Source organism: Cricetulus griseus, chromosome X (assembly GCF_003668045.3).
Source record: "Cricetulus griseus strain 17A/GY chromosome X, alternate assembly CriGri-PICRH-1.0, whole genome shotgun sequence".
NCBI classification, from domain to species: Eukaryota; Metazoa; Chordata; class Mammalia; order Rodentia; family Cricetidae; genus Cricetulus; species Cricetulus griseus.
Genome location: NC_048604.1, coordinates 6,910,322 through 6,920,645, shown reverse-complemented (window position 1 = coordinate 6,920,645; position 10,324 = coordinate 6,910,322). Strand labels below are relative to the sequence as shown.

The window sequence follows — 10,324 nt, the reverse complement described above, 5'->3', positions numbered from 1 at the left end:
CCTACCTCATCTGCACTGTTCCAAACAATGACATTTCTAGCCCAAAGTCCCAAAGTCCTTCTACAATCCTTGCCCCCAAAACACATGGTCAGCTCTGTCACAGGAATACCCCATTATCCTGGTACCAACTTGGTTAGGATTTCTATTGCTGAGACAAAACATCATGACCAAAAGGAAAGTTGGGGAGGAAAGGGTTGCTTGGACTTATACTTCCACATCGTAGTTCATCAGTGAAGGAAGTCAGCACGGGAACTCAAACAGGGCAGGAACCTGGAGACAGGAGCTGATGCAGAGGCCATGGATGGAGTGCTGCTTCCTGGCTTGCTCCCACGGCTTACTCACCCTGATCTTTTATGGAACCCAGGACTACCAGACCAGGGATGGTACCACTCACAATGGGCTTGGCTCTCCCCAATCAATCCATAATTAGTAAAATGCCTTACAGCTGGATGTTATGGAGGCATTTTTCTGAATTAAAATTCCCTCCTTTCGGATAACTATAACTTGTGTCAAGTTGACATAAGATAGCCAGTAAAATCCATCCCCTCATGCCTCAAGAATCTATGCAGAAGAGCAGGTAGAAAGACTATAGGAGACCTCACCTCTGTCTACACTCTGCCCTCTGTCCTCGTCGGGCACCCTAGCCTCAGGTGAGTCTGGGTGTTGCTCTGCCTGCCCCCAACCTCCCCCTTCAACCCCTGCTCGCTTCTGCCTGAAACCCCCCCCCCGACAAGAATGGACCTGCGCAGACAGGAAGGCTCACCCTGTGTCCAGACACACCTCACCCCTGTCTACGCTCTGCCCTCTGACATGCTGAGGGCACCCGAGCCTCAGGTGAATCTGGGCATTGTTCTGTTCTCCAACCTCCCACATCAAGCACAGCTTGCTTCTGCCTGAGCCCACCCAGGCAAGAGTGGACCTGCCCAGACCAGGAAGGCCCACCCTGAGTCTGGACACACCCCACCCTGGTCCACACAACACCCTCTGCCACCCCAGTGCCACCAGAACCTGAGCCCTCTATTGTGGGAAATTACCAATACGGAGTCAGGTAGAAATATAAGGGTATTTAATAGGGAAAAGCCTTACTTACAGATCGACCTAGCCAGATGGCGTGGCAGTATCCTGTACAGCAAGAAGCAAAGAGAAACCGAAACCGAAAATGCAGTCCCACTACGTCACTCTGACCATGCCCTCACAAGCCTGGTCAGGCACACCTGTAGCCAGCCCCTAAGAAGGCGTGGCTACAGCTTTTCCTACAATTCCCCTTTTAGTCTAAAAGAGCATTAAAACTTAACAGTATAAAGTATCCAAAATTAACGATCATAAAGGTAAAATATAAGAAGATACAACAATCTGCTTATGTCACATCCTAACTATCTATTTTAACTAAACCCTAAAGTCATCTGACAGAGGTATCCAAGCCTGAACACCTCATTCCAATTCCAACCAAAAACAATAGGAAGCTATCCCTAACTAGGTATATACACTATCCTAAGTGACAACAATGGGAGAAGGGGGCGTAGCATTCTCCAAGTTACTTCCTGCTGAAATGGGACGATGATAGTCATGTGGGGTCCTGTAGGAAGAAAATGTTAGTATCCAGTCCATGTTAGATGGGATTCACTTGATTGAAGATCTCGCTTGAAATCCTCAACTTGATTGAAGTCAGTACCCGAACCTCTGGCCGGAGTGTCCATTGAAATGGAGCAAGTTGGATCCAGTGCAGTCGAGGAGGTGTGGCCCATTTTCTTTCCAGGGTGTCCAGGGATTGCTGTCAGGCAGGTCTTCATTGGCTGTGTGGGACTCAAACATAAACAGTTAGCAGAGAAATGTTTGCTTGTGTTGTACACATGCTGAGGAATGCAACCATGAGAGCATAACAATTATGAGAGGGTGTACACCTTGAGAGAAAGATCCAAGAAAAGACAAAGGCAGTCCCCAAATTCTTCTTTTATTCTGTATTACATCAATTGGCTTCTTGGTACAACACAGAAACACTAAAGTTTAGTTAAATAACGTGCTTGGATTTTAGAGGAGGAAAGCCAAATCCACCTCTAAATCCAGCATTGCTTTAGTTGAATAGGGACTAGGAAATAAAGAGAAATAGAGTTCTCTGAGAGACAGCTGTAAAGTTTACCGTATGGCACGTTCCTTTTGTTTGATGGTTATAGCTACCTTTTCTTCTTAAGCATCTACCCATGCAGTGTCCTTTGCCTTCTGAAGATGAGTTTTCCTGTGAAGATTTTTTTTTCAGGTAGAAATATAAGGGTATTTAATAGGGAAAAGACTTACTTACAGAGCGACCTAGCCAGATGGCGTGGCAGTATCCTGTACAGCAAGAAGCAAAGAGAAACCAAAACCGAAAACGCAGTCCCACCAAGTCACTCTGACCATGCCCTCACAAGCCTGGTCAGGCACACCTGTAGCCAGCCCCTAAGAAGGCGTGGCTACAGCTTTCCCTACAGCCCTCCACCAGCCACCTGAGAGAGAGAGATGGTCCCAACCTGCACTCAGTGGAAGAAGGGATGGGAAGAAGACAGAGTAAGAACACACTCAACAATAGAAAAACCAGTATGATACCACTGGAATCCAGGGACTCCACACCAGCAAGACCTGAAAAGCCCAACACAGAGGATGAAGAAGAGATGGACCTCAAAAATTAACTTAGGAAGATGATAGAGTCCTTTAAAGAGGAAACAAGAAAATCCCTTAAAGAAATACAAGAAAAAAGAAGCAAAAATTACATGAGATGGAGGAAAAGACAAAGCAAAATATTCAAGAAGTAAACAAATCCCTTAAAGAATCTAAAGAAAGCCAAGAAAAAACAACCAAGCAAGTGAAGTAAGCACTCGAAACAGTTCAAGGCATGAAAGCTGAAACAGAAACAATAAAGAAAACACAGAATGAGGCAATGCTGGAAATAGAAAGGCTGGATAAATGACCAGGAACTAAAGATGTGAATATAACCAATAGAATTCAAGAGATGGAAGAGAGAATCTCAGTTGTTGAAGACTCTCTAGAGGATATACAGTCATTGACCAAAGAAAACCTCAAGTCCCTAACACAAAATATCCAGGAAATATGGGACAGCATGAAATGGCCAAGCCTAAGAATAATAGGTATAGAAAGAAGGTGAAGAAATACATCTCAAAGGTACAGAAAACATATTCAACAAAATCATAGAATAAAACTTCCCCAACCTAAAGAAGGCTATGCCTTTGAAAGTCCAAGAAGATTACAGAACACCAAACAGACTGGACCACAAAAAGAAGTCCCCCCGACACCTAATAATCAAAACACCAAACCTTCAGAATAAAGAGAAAATATTAAGAGCAGCAAAGGAAAAGGCCAAGTAACATATAAAGGCAGACCTCTCAGAATCACACCCAACTTCACAATGGAAACTTTAAAAGCAAGAAGGTCTTTGATGGATAACCTACAAACACTAAGGGAGCATGGATGCCAACTCAGACTACTGTACCCAGCAAAGCTTTCAATCACTATAGATGGAGAAAACAAGATATTCCATGACACAAGCAAATTTAAAGAATGCATATCCACAAATCCAGATTACAGAACGTTCTAGAAGGAAAACTCCAACGCAGCGAAGATAACTACACTCACAAAAACATGGACAACCGATAATACAATTTTACCAAACACGAAAATAAACAGGAGGGTGAAATACTCACACAATGACACCACCAACAATAAATCCAAAACAAACAAGAACCAACAATCAATGGACATGTGGAGAAGGGGAAGTAGGCATGAAGTCCCATCCCTAGTCAAGAAACTATTTACAACTGATACCTGCTCTGAGAGGGAATACTCTGTTTTCTCCAATAAAGTGATATTGGATAGATAACCCATACTCCAGGGAAGTCCCCAAGCTCTGGAACAGTTGAACTCCATGTTTCTGATATGCTTTTGTTTGTCTTGGTTTTATTTGTTATTCTTCATCTTTGTACTTTTTGGTTGGTTTTTACCTTTTTAAGAGCGTGGGAAAGAGAATATGAAGTGGGTAGGTGGGGAGTGGTGAGGATGCTATAGAGGGCTGAGAGATGGGAAAGTATATGATCAAATTATACTATATGCAAAAATTTGAAGTTAATTATAAAGGTGAGTGTCTTAAATCAGTGTGTGTCCTCTGATTTGATTTACCAGTTTTAGTGCCTATGGCAAGCTATTGACTGCACTTGATGCTTAGGAAAATTCTCTATCACTGAATATATGATCTAGGTATCTTCTAATGACTGTACTTCTGATCCACTGCCATGACAAAATGTGCATGGATGATGATCAGTGAATGCACAGTGGATTGATTCTTGAAGATGGGGTGAAAAATAAAAGTAGATGGAATGGGAGGTATAAGGTGCTGCTTACTGGTAGGACTCTTACCTAGTATTTTTAAGAAACTGGTTACAGTCCCCAGTACAAAAGAAGAAAAGGAGGAATGAGATTAAACATCATTTGTTAGATAGCCTGCATTAAAGCAAAATTCATAGGCTTCCAATTGTCACTTTTTGAAAAATGTTATTCATCATTTGAACAACTTACAAGGCTACAATTGCTTTTTGAATGGCCCTATACTTATAGTTTAGATTTCCCTTTTGAATTACTTCCTAGACTGATACATATCTAGTTGTAGATGAAGAGGAAGAGTCAAAGACATAAAATCTGTAATCTTACTAAGGTAAAATATTTATTTATAAATCTTCCTAGGGATGGAATACTTTTGACAGATCATATGTTAACTATTATAATAAGGAAAAGTGGAGTCAATAACACAATGAGGAAAACTACTTGGAGACCAATTTGATTTTCTTCTCCTAAGGTAAACATTTAAGGAGTGGAGAAAGACCCAAGGAGTGATTCCTGAGTGAATGTGTATTGTTGACATGGACACACCCAATTTTTACCTTTATTATCATTTGTTTCTTGAATATAATGTCTAGACTGATTATTTTCAAACCTAGGTCATATTAGTCAGCCATGACTCTTATGCATGGGATCCAATGATCCCTCATCAGAATAAGAATAAAACCTAGAACTTTTTATAGCTGTTTCCTATCTGGCCATTCTCCTTGTTTCTGAACACAAATATTATTGCAATATCTCAAAAGTCTTGTGTCTTTATTTTTTCCAGCAGCCTTTTATATTTTTTCCTTTGCTTGAAAGATTCTTTTAGGTCTAGTTCAGCATCCAGTTAATTCTATCCTGGTGCTGTCTAAATGTTTAATATTTGAACTAATCAGTGAAGGTAATTGCATGTTATCATGGAGATAATAAGGAAAGAAAGCTATGTTAAGTGAGATTTTGTGCTCCAAGTTCAAAAATATGATACCATATTTGAACTATGAAAAATTATTGAGCCTGTGGCTAGGAAAATGGATATGAATACAGAAAAATAAACAATAATGTCCTGAAGGTATATGAAAACTGAGAGTTGATTTCATCCCATAGGCTCTGTTGTTACCATTGTCTTGACTTTGAAACTATCCAGTCAAAGCTTGGAGGTAGTAAGCCTACTTGTCCTTCAATCTGCAATAGCTAGACTGTTCAGGAAAACATGAGTACATTCTACACTGCATGAATTTAATTAATGTGGTAAGTCATTACAACCAATATACAATAACATAATCAATAATAAAAAGAGAGAGGAAAGTGAGGAGGATGGTGTGTATGCTCAGAGCTGGAGGGGGAGATTATAGCAACACATTCCTAGTGTAATTAAATTTCAAAGGGAATGCTCCTATAAAATTAGGGGAAAATGAGATGTGTACATTTTTCCAGGAGTCATGGTTTATACTACTTCCATTTCCTAAGCAGATACATATGCTAACCTTAATATGTGCAAATTAAAGTTAATAATAACAGCTATCAAATTGGTTGTGAACATCAAATGTGATCATTGTTGTTATACAAAAGGCACAAAGTTGGTAATAAGCATTCTATAAGGAATTTTATAATTTTGATTATTACTAATAGTAAATACCATATACAACTTTTCTTTCCATGTGTGAATACAATTAGATGATGGATACAAATAGCCCACATATTTCTTATCATTTATCAGTAGACGGAAACTACTATTAATCCTATTTTATTTGTATACATTATAATTTTTTTCACACCAGGCCTATAAAGTAGGTATAGTCTTGTAATTAAAAGAAGTTTTAAACAACTGAAGTTCCAAATGTCACACAGCTTCAACATGAACCTAGATCTGAAGTCTCTTGAATCAATTACATTATAATCACTATGTGTATGACTGTGCCATAAGCACTATATGTATGATTGTGTTACAGTTCTGTTTTGAATTTTAGGTTAGGTGAATGCTTTTGTAAATGCTGGTTTATATACCATACTATGATTTAGATCAATATCCCTTGCCTTATAACAACATTGAGAGGTGATACAATCTGTATTTCTAGACTACTGGAGGAAAGTGTGATCAGCAAGGGAATGTCCTTGGAGATAATTTTTATACCTCAGACTCTTCTCTTCCCTTTCCTTGCTTCCTGCTTACTACAAGATGAGCAGTTTCCTGTGCCATATGCTTCCATCTTCATGTACTGCTTTGCCACATTTCCAAGCAACCACAGATAAAAATTTCAGAGACTATGAGCCAAAACAGAACTTTTATTTTTTAAGTTGTACATCTCATTTGTTTTATCATAACAATGAGAAGCTGATTAATACCCATAACAACCAAAATTAAAAGTATATAATCTAGAAAGTCTGAAGTATTTGCCATCTGTCTATTCACAGAAATATACACTTATTCTAGCCCAAACCTCATTTAATGACACTATGACACATTTTATCATTATAGAAATTAATTATAAATTGAAAATGTATTATGTGTAAATTCATCCTTATTCCAAAAAGCAAAGGGGGAACTTTTGATAGAACTTTGACATCCATCAAGAAGTGTTAGCAAAGAGCCATGTTATTGACCAGGGAGGTATGCCTACAACAGCTCATTGAGGCTATGCTATCAAGGAGTCCCAAACTTTTGCTGCAGGATGATTAGGTATCAGTACCACCAGTCAATTGTCTCAGACACACCTTTTGACTGTAAATCATATCACTACTCTTCTTTCCCTGCTAGTTTCCTTTAGAAAAAAAGTGACAATACTCATTCCAATTTTCTTGTTCCCTTTAACCTGACCTAGCAAACCAAAGGCTCCAGCAGACACCACAAATCACAGGTCACCAGAAAAGAGCATTAAATAAATGGTGTGTCATTCACTGTAATGAATCTGTTTGTTCTATATAAAGGTCTAACTATGTAAAGATGTTTCAACTACTAACTAGGACCCTGTGTCATCTAATAATAATGTTTTCATAACAAAAACATAACTGTTATCAGACAAGAGTTTTCCTTACTATCTATATACTCAAGTTAGTCCTTTTACATTGGGTGCTTTTATGAAAGCATTGTCTAGCAATCTCCTGGGGGGCCCTAGAGAGCAACTTATGATGTGTGAATGACTAGAAATGTTACTGATGACAAATTGAACAAAAGTTATTATCAGAAACTCACTGACTTCCAACATACAGCTTTGCACAAAGTTGGAATGAGAATCATTGATGATTTCTCCCTTGGTGATATGGAAAGAGAAACCACATTTGTTTCTAACTATTATCAAACTTAGTTGAATAAGTCTTGTGATTGGGACCTGAAATGTGCTATTAGCATTACCTGATTTACAAGGAATTATACGAGAGCGTGGACTCCTAAAACTGCCACTATCGAAAGTTAATTGATTGGATATGAGGATGTAGAATGTTTTCTTTCTGAATGAAGAAATACACATTTATGTTCAAACTCAGCTGAAATCGGAATGCTTTGTAACAACTTACACCTTATGCAAGTGAAGAATTAGCACACTCAGTTGGAGAAATACAGACTGAATTCTGCAGAAAAGCTATTTCAGAAAACATAAAACAAGTAAATTAAACTCCAAGTAAAGGAAGATAACAGATCCTCAAAGGAGCCATCCTAGAAGAATGCAATCCTCTAAGGTATTTTAATTCCTAAATATCATTCATAATCTAGACATAGCAATACTGGGAAACAACCAAAGTATATTTTTATGCTAATTATCCAAGATACAGTTGAGTTTTTATCATGTTTATGTTATCATCTTTCTTGAGGGCTAAATTCAGGTTCAGCTCCTTGCTCTCAAAATGTGATCAAAAGCAGAGCGGCACTCCAGAGCTCATTAGCAGTCCTGAATCACCACTTCATGTTAAGTTCCTTCTTTTTTCCTCTGTGTAAACAATAACAGAGACAAAGCAGCAGCAATGTAATTTTCTTGGAATGGCTGTATGCTAATATTTCACATAGAGAGTTGACACACAGGTGTCTATAGCAAAGCCACACATAAATGTAATTGGCTTTGCTCTTTCTTTTTTAGAGCCCAACAAAAAGTTTCCAATATATGGGAAGTCCCTCCATTTGAGGCTTGGTACACTTCTCCATCAGAAGGGCTGGAAATATCAGAAACTTGCTTGGTCAGCCTTGTTTGTGGATGATGTGTAGGAATCTGTGCTGATTTACCAGATGGTAATAACCACCAAGGGTGCTTTTAAGAAAACAAAATTATCGATTACTTGTGGATTTCACATCATGCATCCCAATCCCCTTGGGCAGGCATGTACATGTGCATTCGTGTGCGCACGCGCGCACACACACACACACACACACACACACACACACACACTCACACACACACACACACACACACACACACACTCACACACACACACACACACCACACACACACACACCACACACACACACACACACACACACACACACACACACACACACACACACACACACACACACACACACACACACACACACACACCAACAGGGTTGGCTAGGCAAATTGCAGGCTCACTCTCCTGAATGCTGCAGCTCGAGAGGGGCAGCTTTCTTAATACCTATACAAATCCAGAACACTGAGGCTGATTTAGTGGTTCTTGCATTCAGCTGTGGAACGTTAATCTCAAGAAATATGTGGATGATTCTTTTCTGTTTTTTCTTTTATTGAAATAGAATTTTTTCATGGACTATATCCTGATTATTGTTTCCCCCCCTCTATTCCTCCCAGTCCCTACCCACATCCCTCCTATCCAGATCCACCCTTTTCTAGCTCTGGGTTCACCTCCCTGCTGATGGAGCGGCTCTCTTTGGTTATGGAAAGAAGTCCAAGCTGGAGTTCTCCATCTACCCAGCACCCCAGGTTTCCACTGCTGTGCTTGAGCCCTACAACCCCAACCTCACCACCCACACCATCCTGGAGCACGCTGATTGTGCCTTCATGGTAGACAACGAGGCCATCTATGTCATCTGTCGTAGAAACCTTGACATTGAGCGTCCAATCTACACTAACCTAAATAGGTTGATAGGTCAAATTGTGTCTTCCATCACTGCTTCCCTCAGATTTGATGGAGCCCTGAATGTTGACCTGACAGAATTCCAGACCAACCTGGTACTCTACCCTAACATCCATTTCCCTCTGGCCACATATGCCCCTGTCATCTCTGCTGAGAAAGCCTACCGTACGCATCTTTCTGTAGCAGAGATCATCAATGCTTGCTTTGAGCCAGCCAACCAGATGGTGAAATGTGACCCTCACCATGGTAAATACATGGCTTGCTGCCTGCTGTACCGTGAGGATGTGGTTCCCAAAGATGTCAATGCTGCTATTGCCACCATCAAGACCAAGTGTACCATCCAGTTTGTAGACTGGTGTCCCACTGGCTTCAAGGTTGGCATTAATTACCAGCCTCCCACTGTGGTACCTGGTGGAGACCTGGCCAAGGTCCAGAGAGTGCTGTGCATGCTGAGCAACACCACAGGCATTGCTAAGGCCTGGGCTCACCTAGATGAGAAGTTTGATCATTCTGTATGCCAAGCATACCTTTGTGCACTGGTATGTGGGTGAGGGTATGGAGGAGGGGGAGTTCTCTGAGGCCCGTGAGAACATGTCTGCCCTAGAGAAGGATTAGGGGGAGGTGGGTGTGGATTCTCTTGAAGGAGAGGGTGAGGAAGAAGGAAATGAATAGTAAATTAATTGTCACAAAGGTGATGCTTTTACAGGGAAGTTTATTCTGTTCCAACAAAGAAAGTTGTGGTCTGATAAGTTAATTTGTGTGCAGCAATGTGTGCTTTCATACAGTTACTGACTTATGGTTTAAAATACGAATCACTTGTCATAGACCCAAGCTGTCCATTTCACTGATGGGTTTTAAATAAAATATTCCATGTCTTAAAAAAAGAAATGTTAAAATGCTAAAGTTT

General features: G+C 40.0%; 1 pseudogene; it reads left to right on the top strand.

Moving 5' to 3' along the window:
* Positions 1–9,180: 9,180 nt before the first annotated feature.
* On the top strand, positions 9,181–10,089 carry LOC100759721 (annotated as a pseudogene).
* Positions 10,090–10,324: the final 235 nt, after the last annotated feature.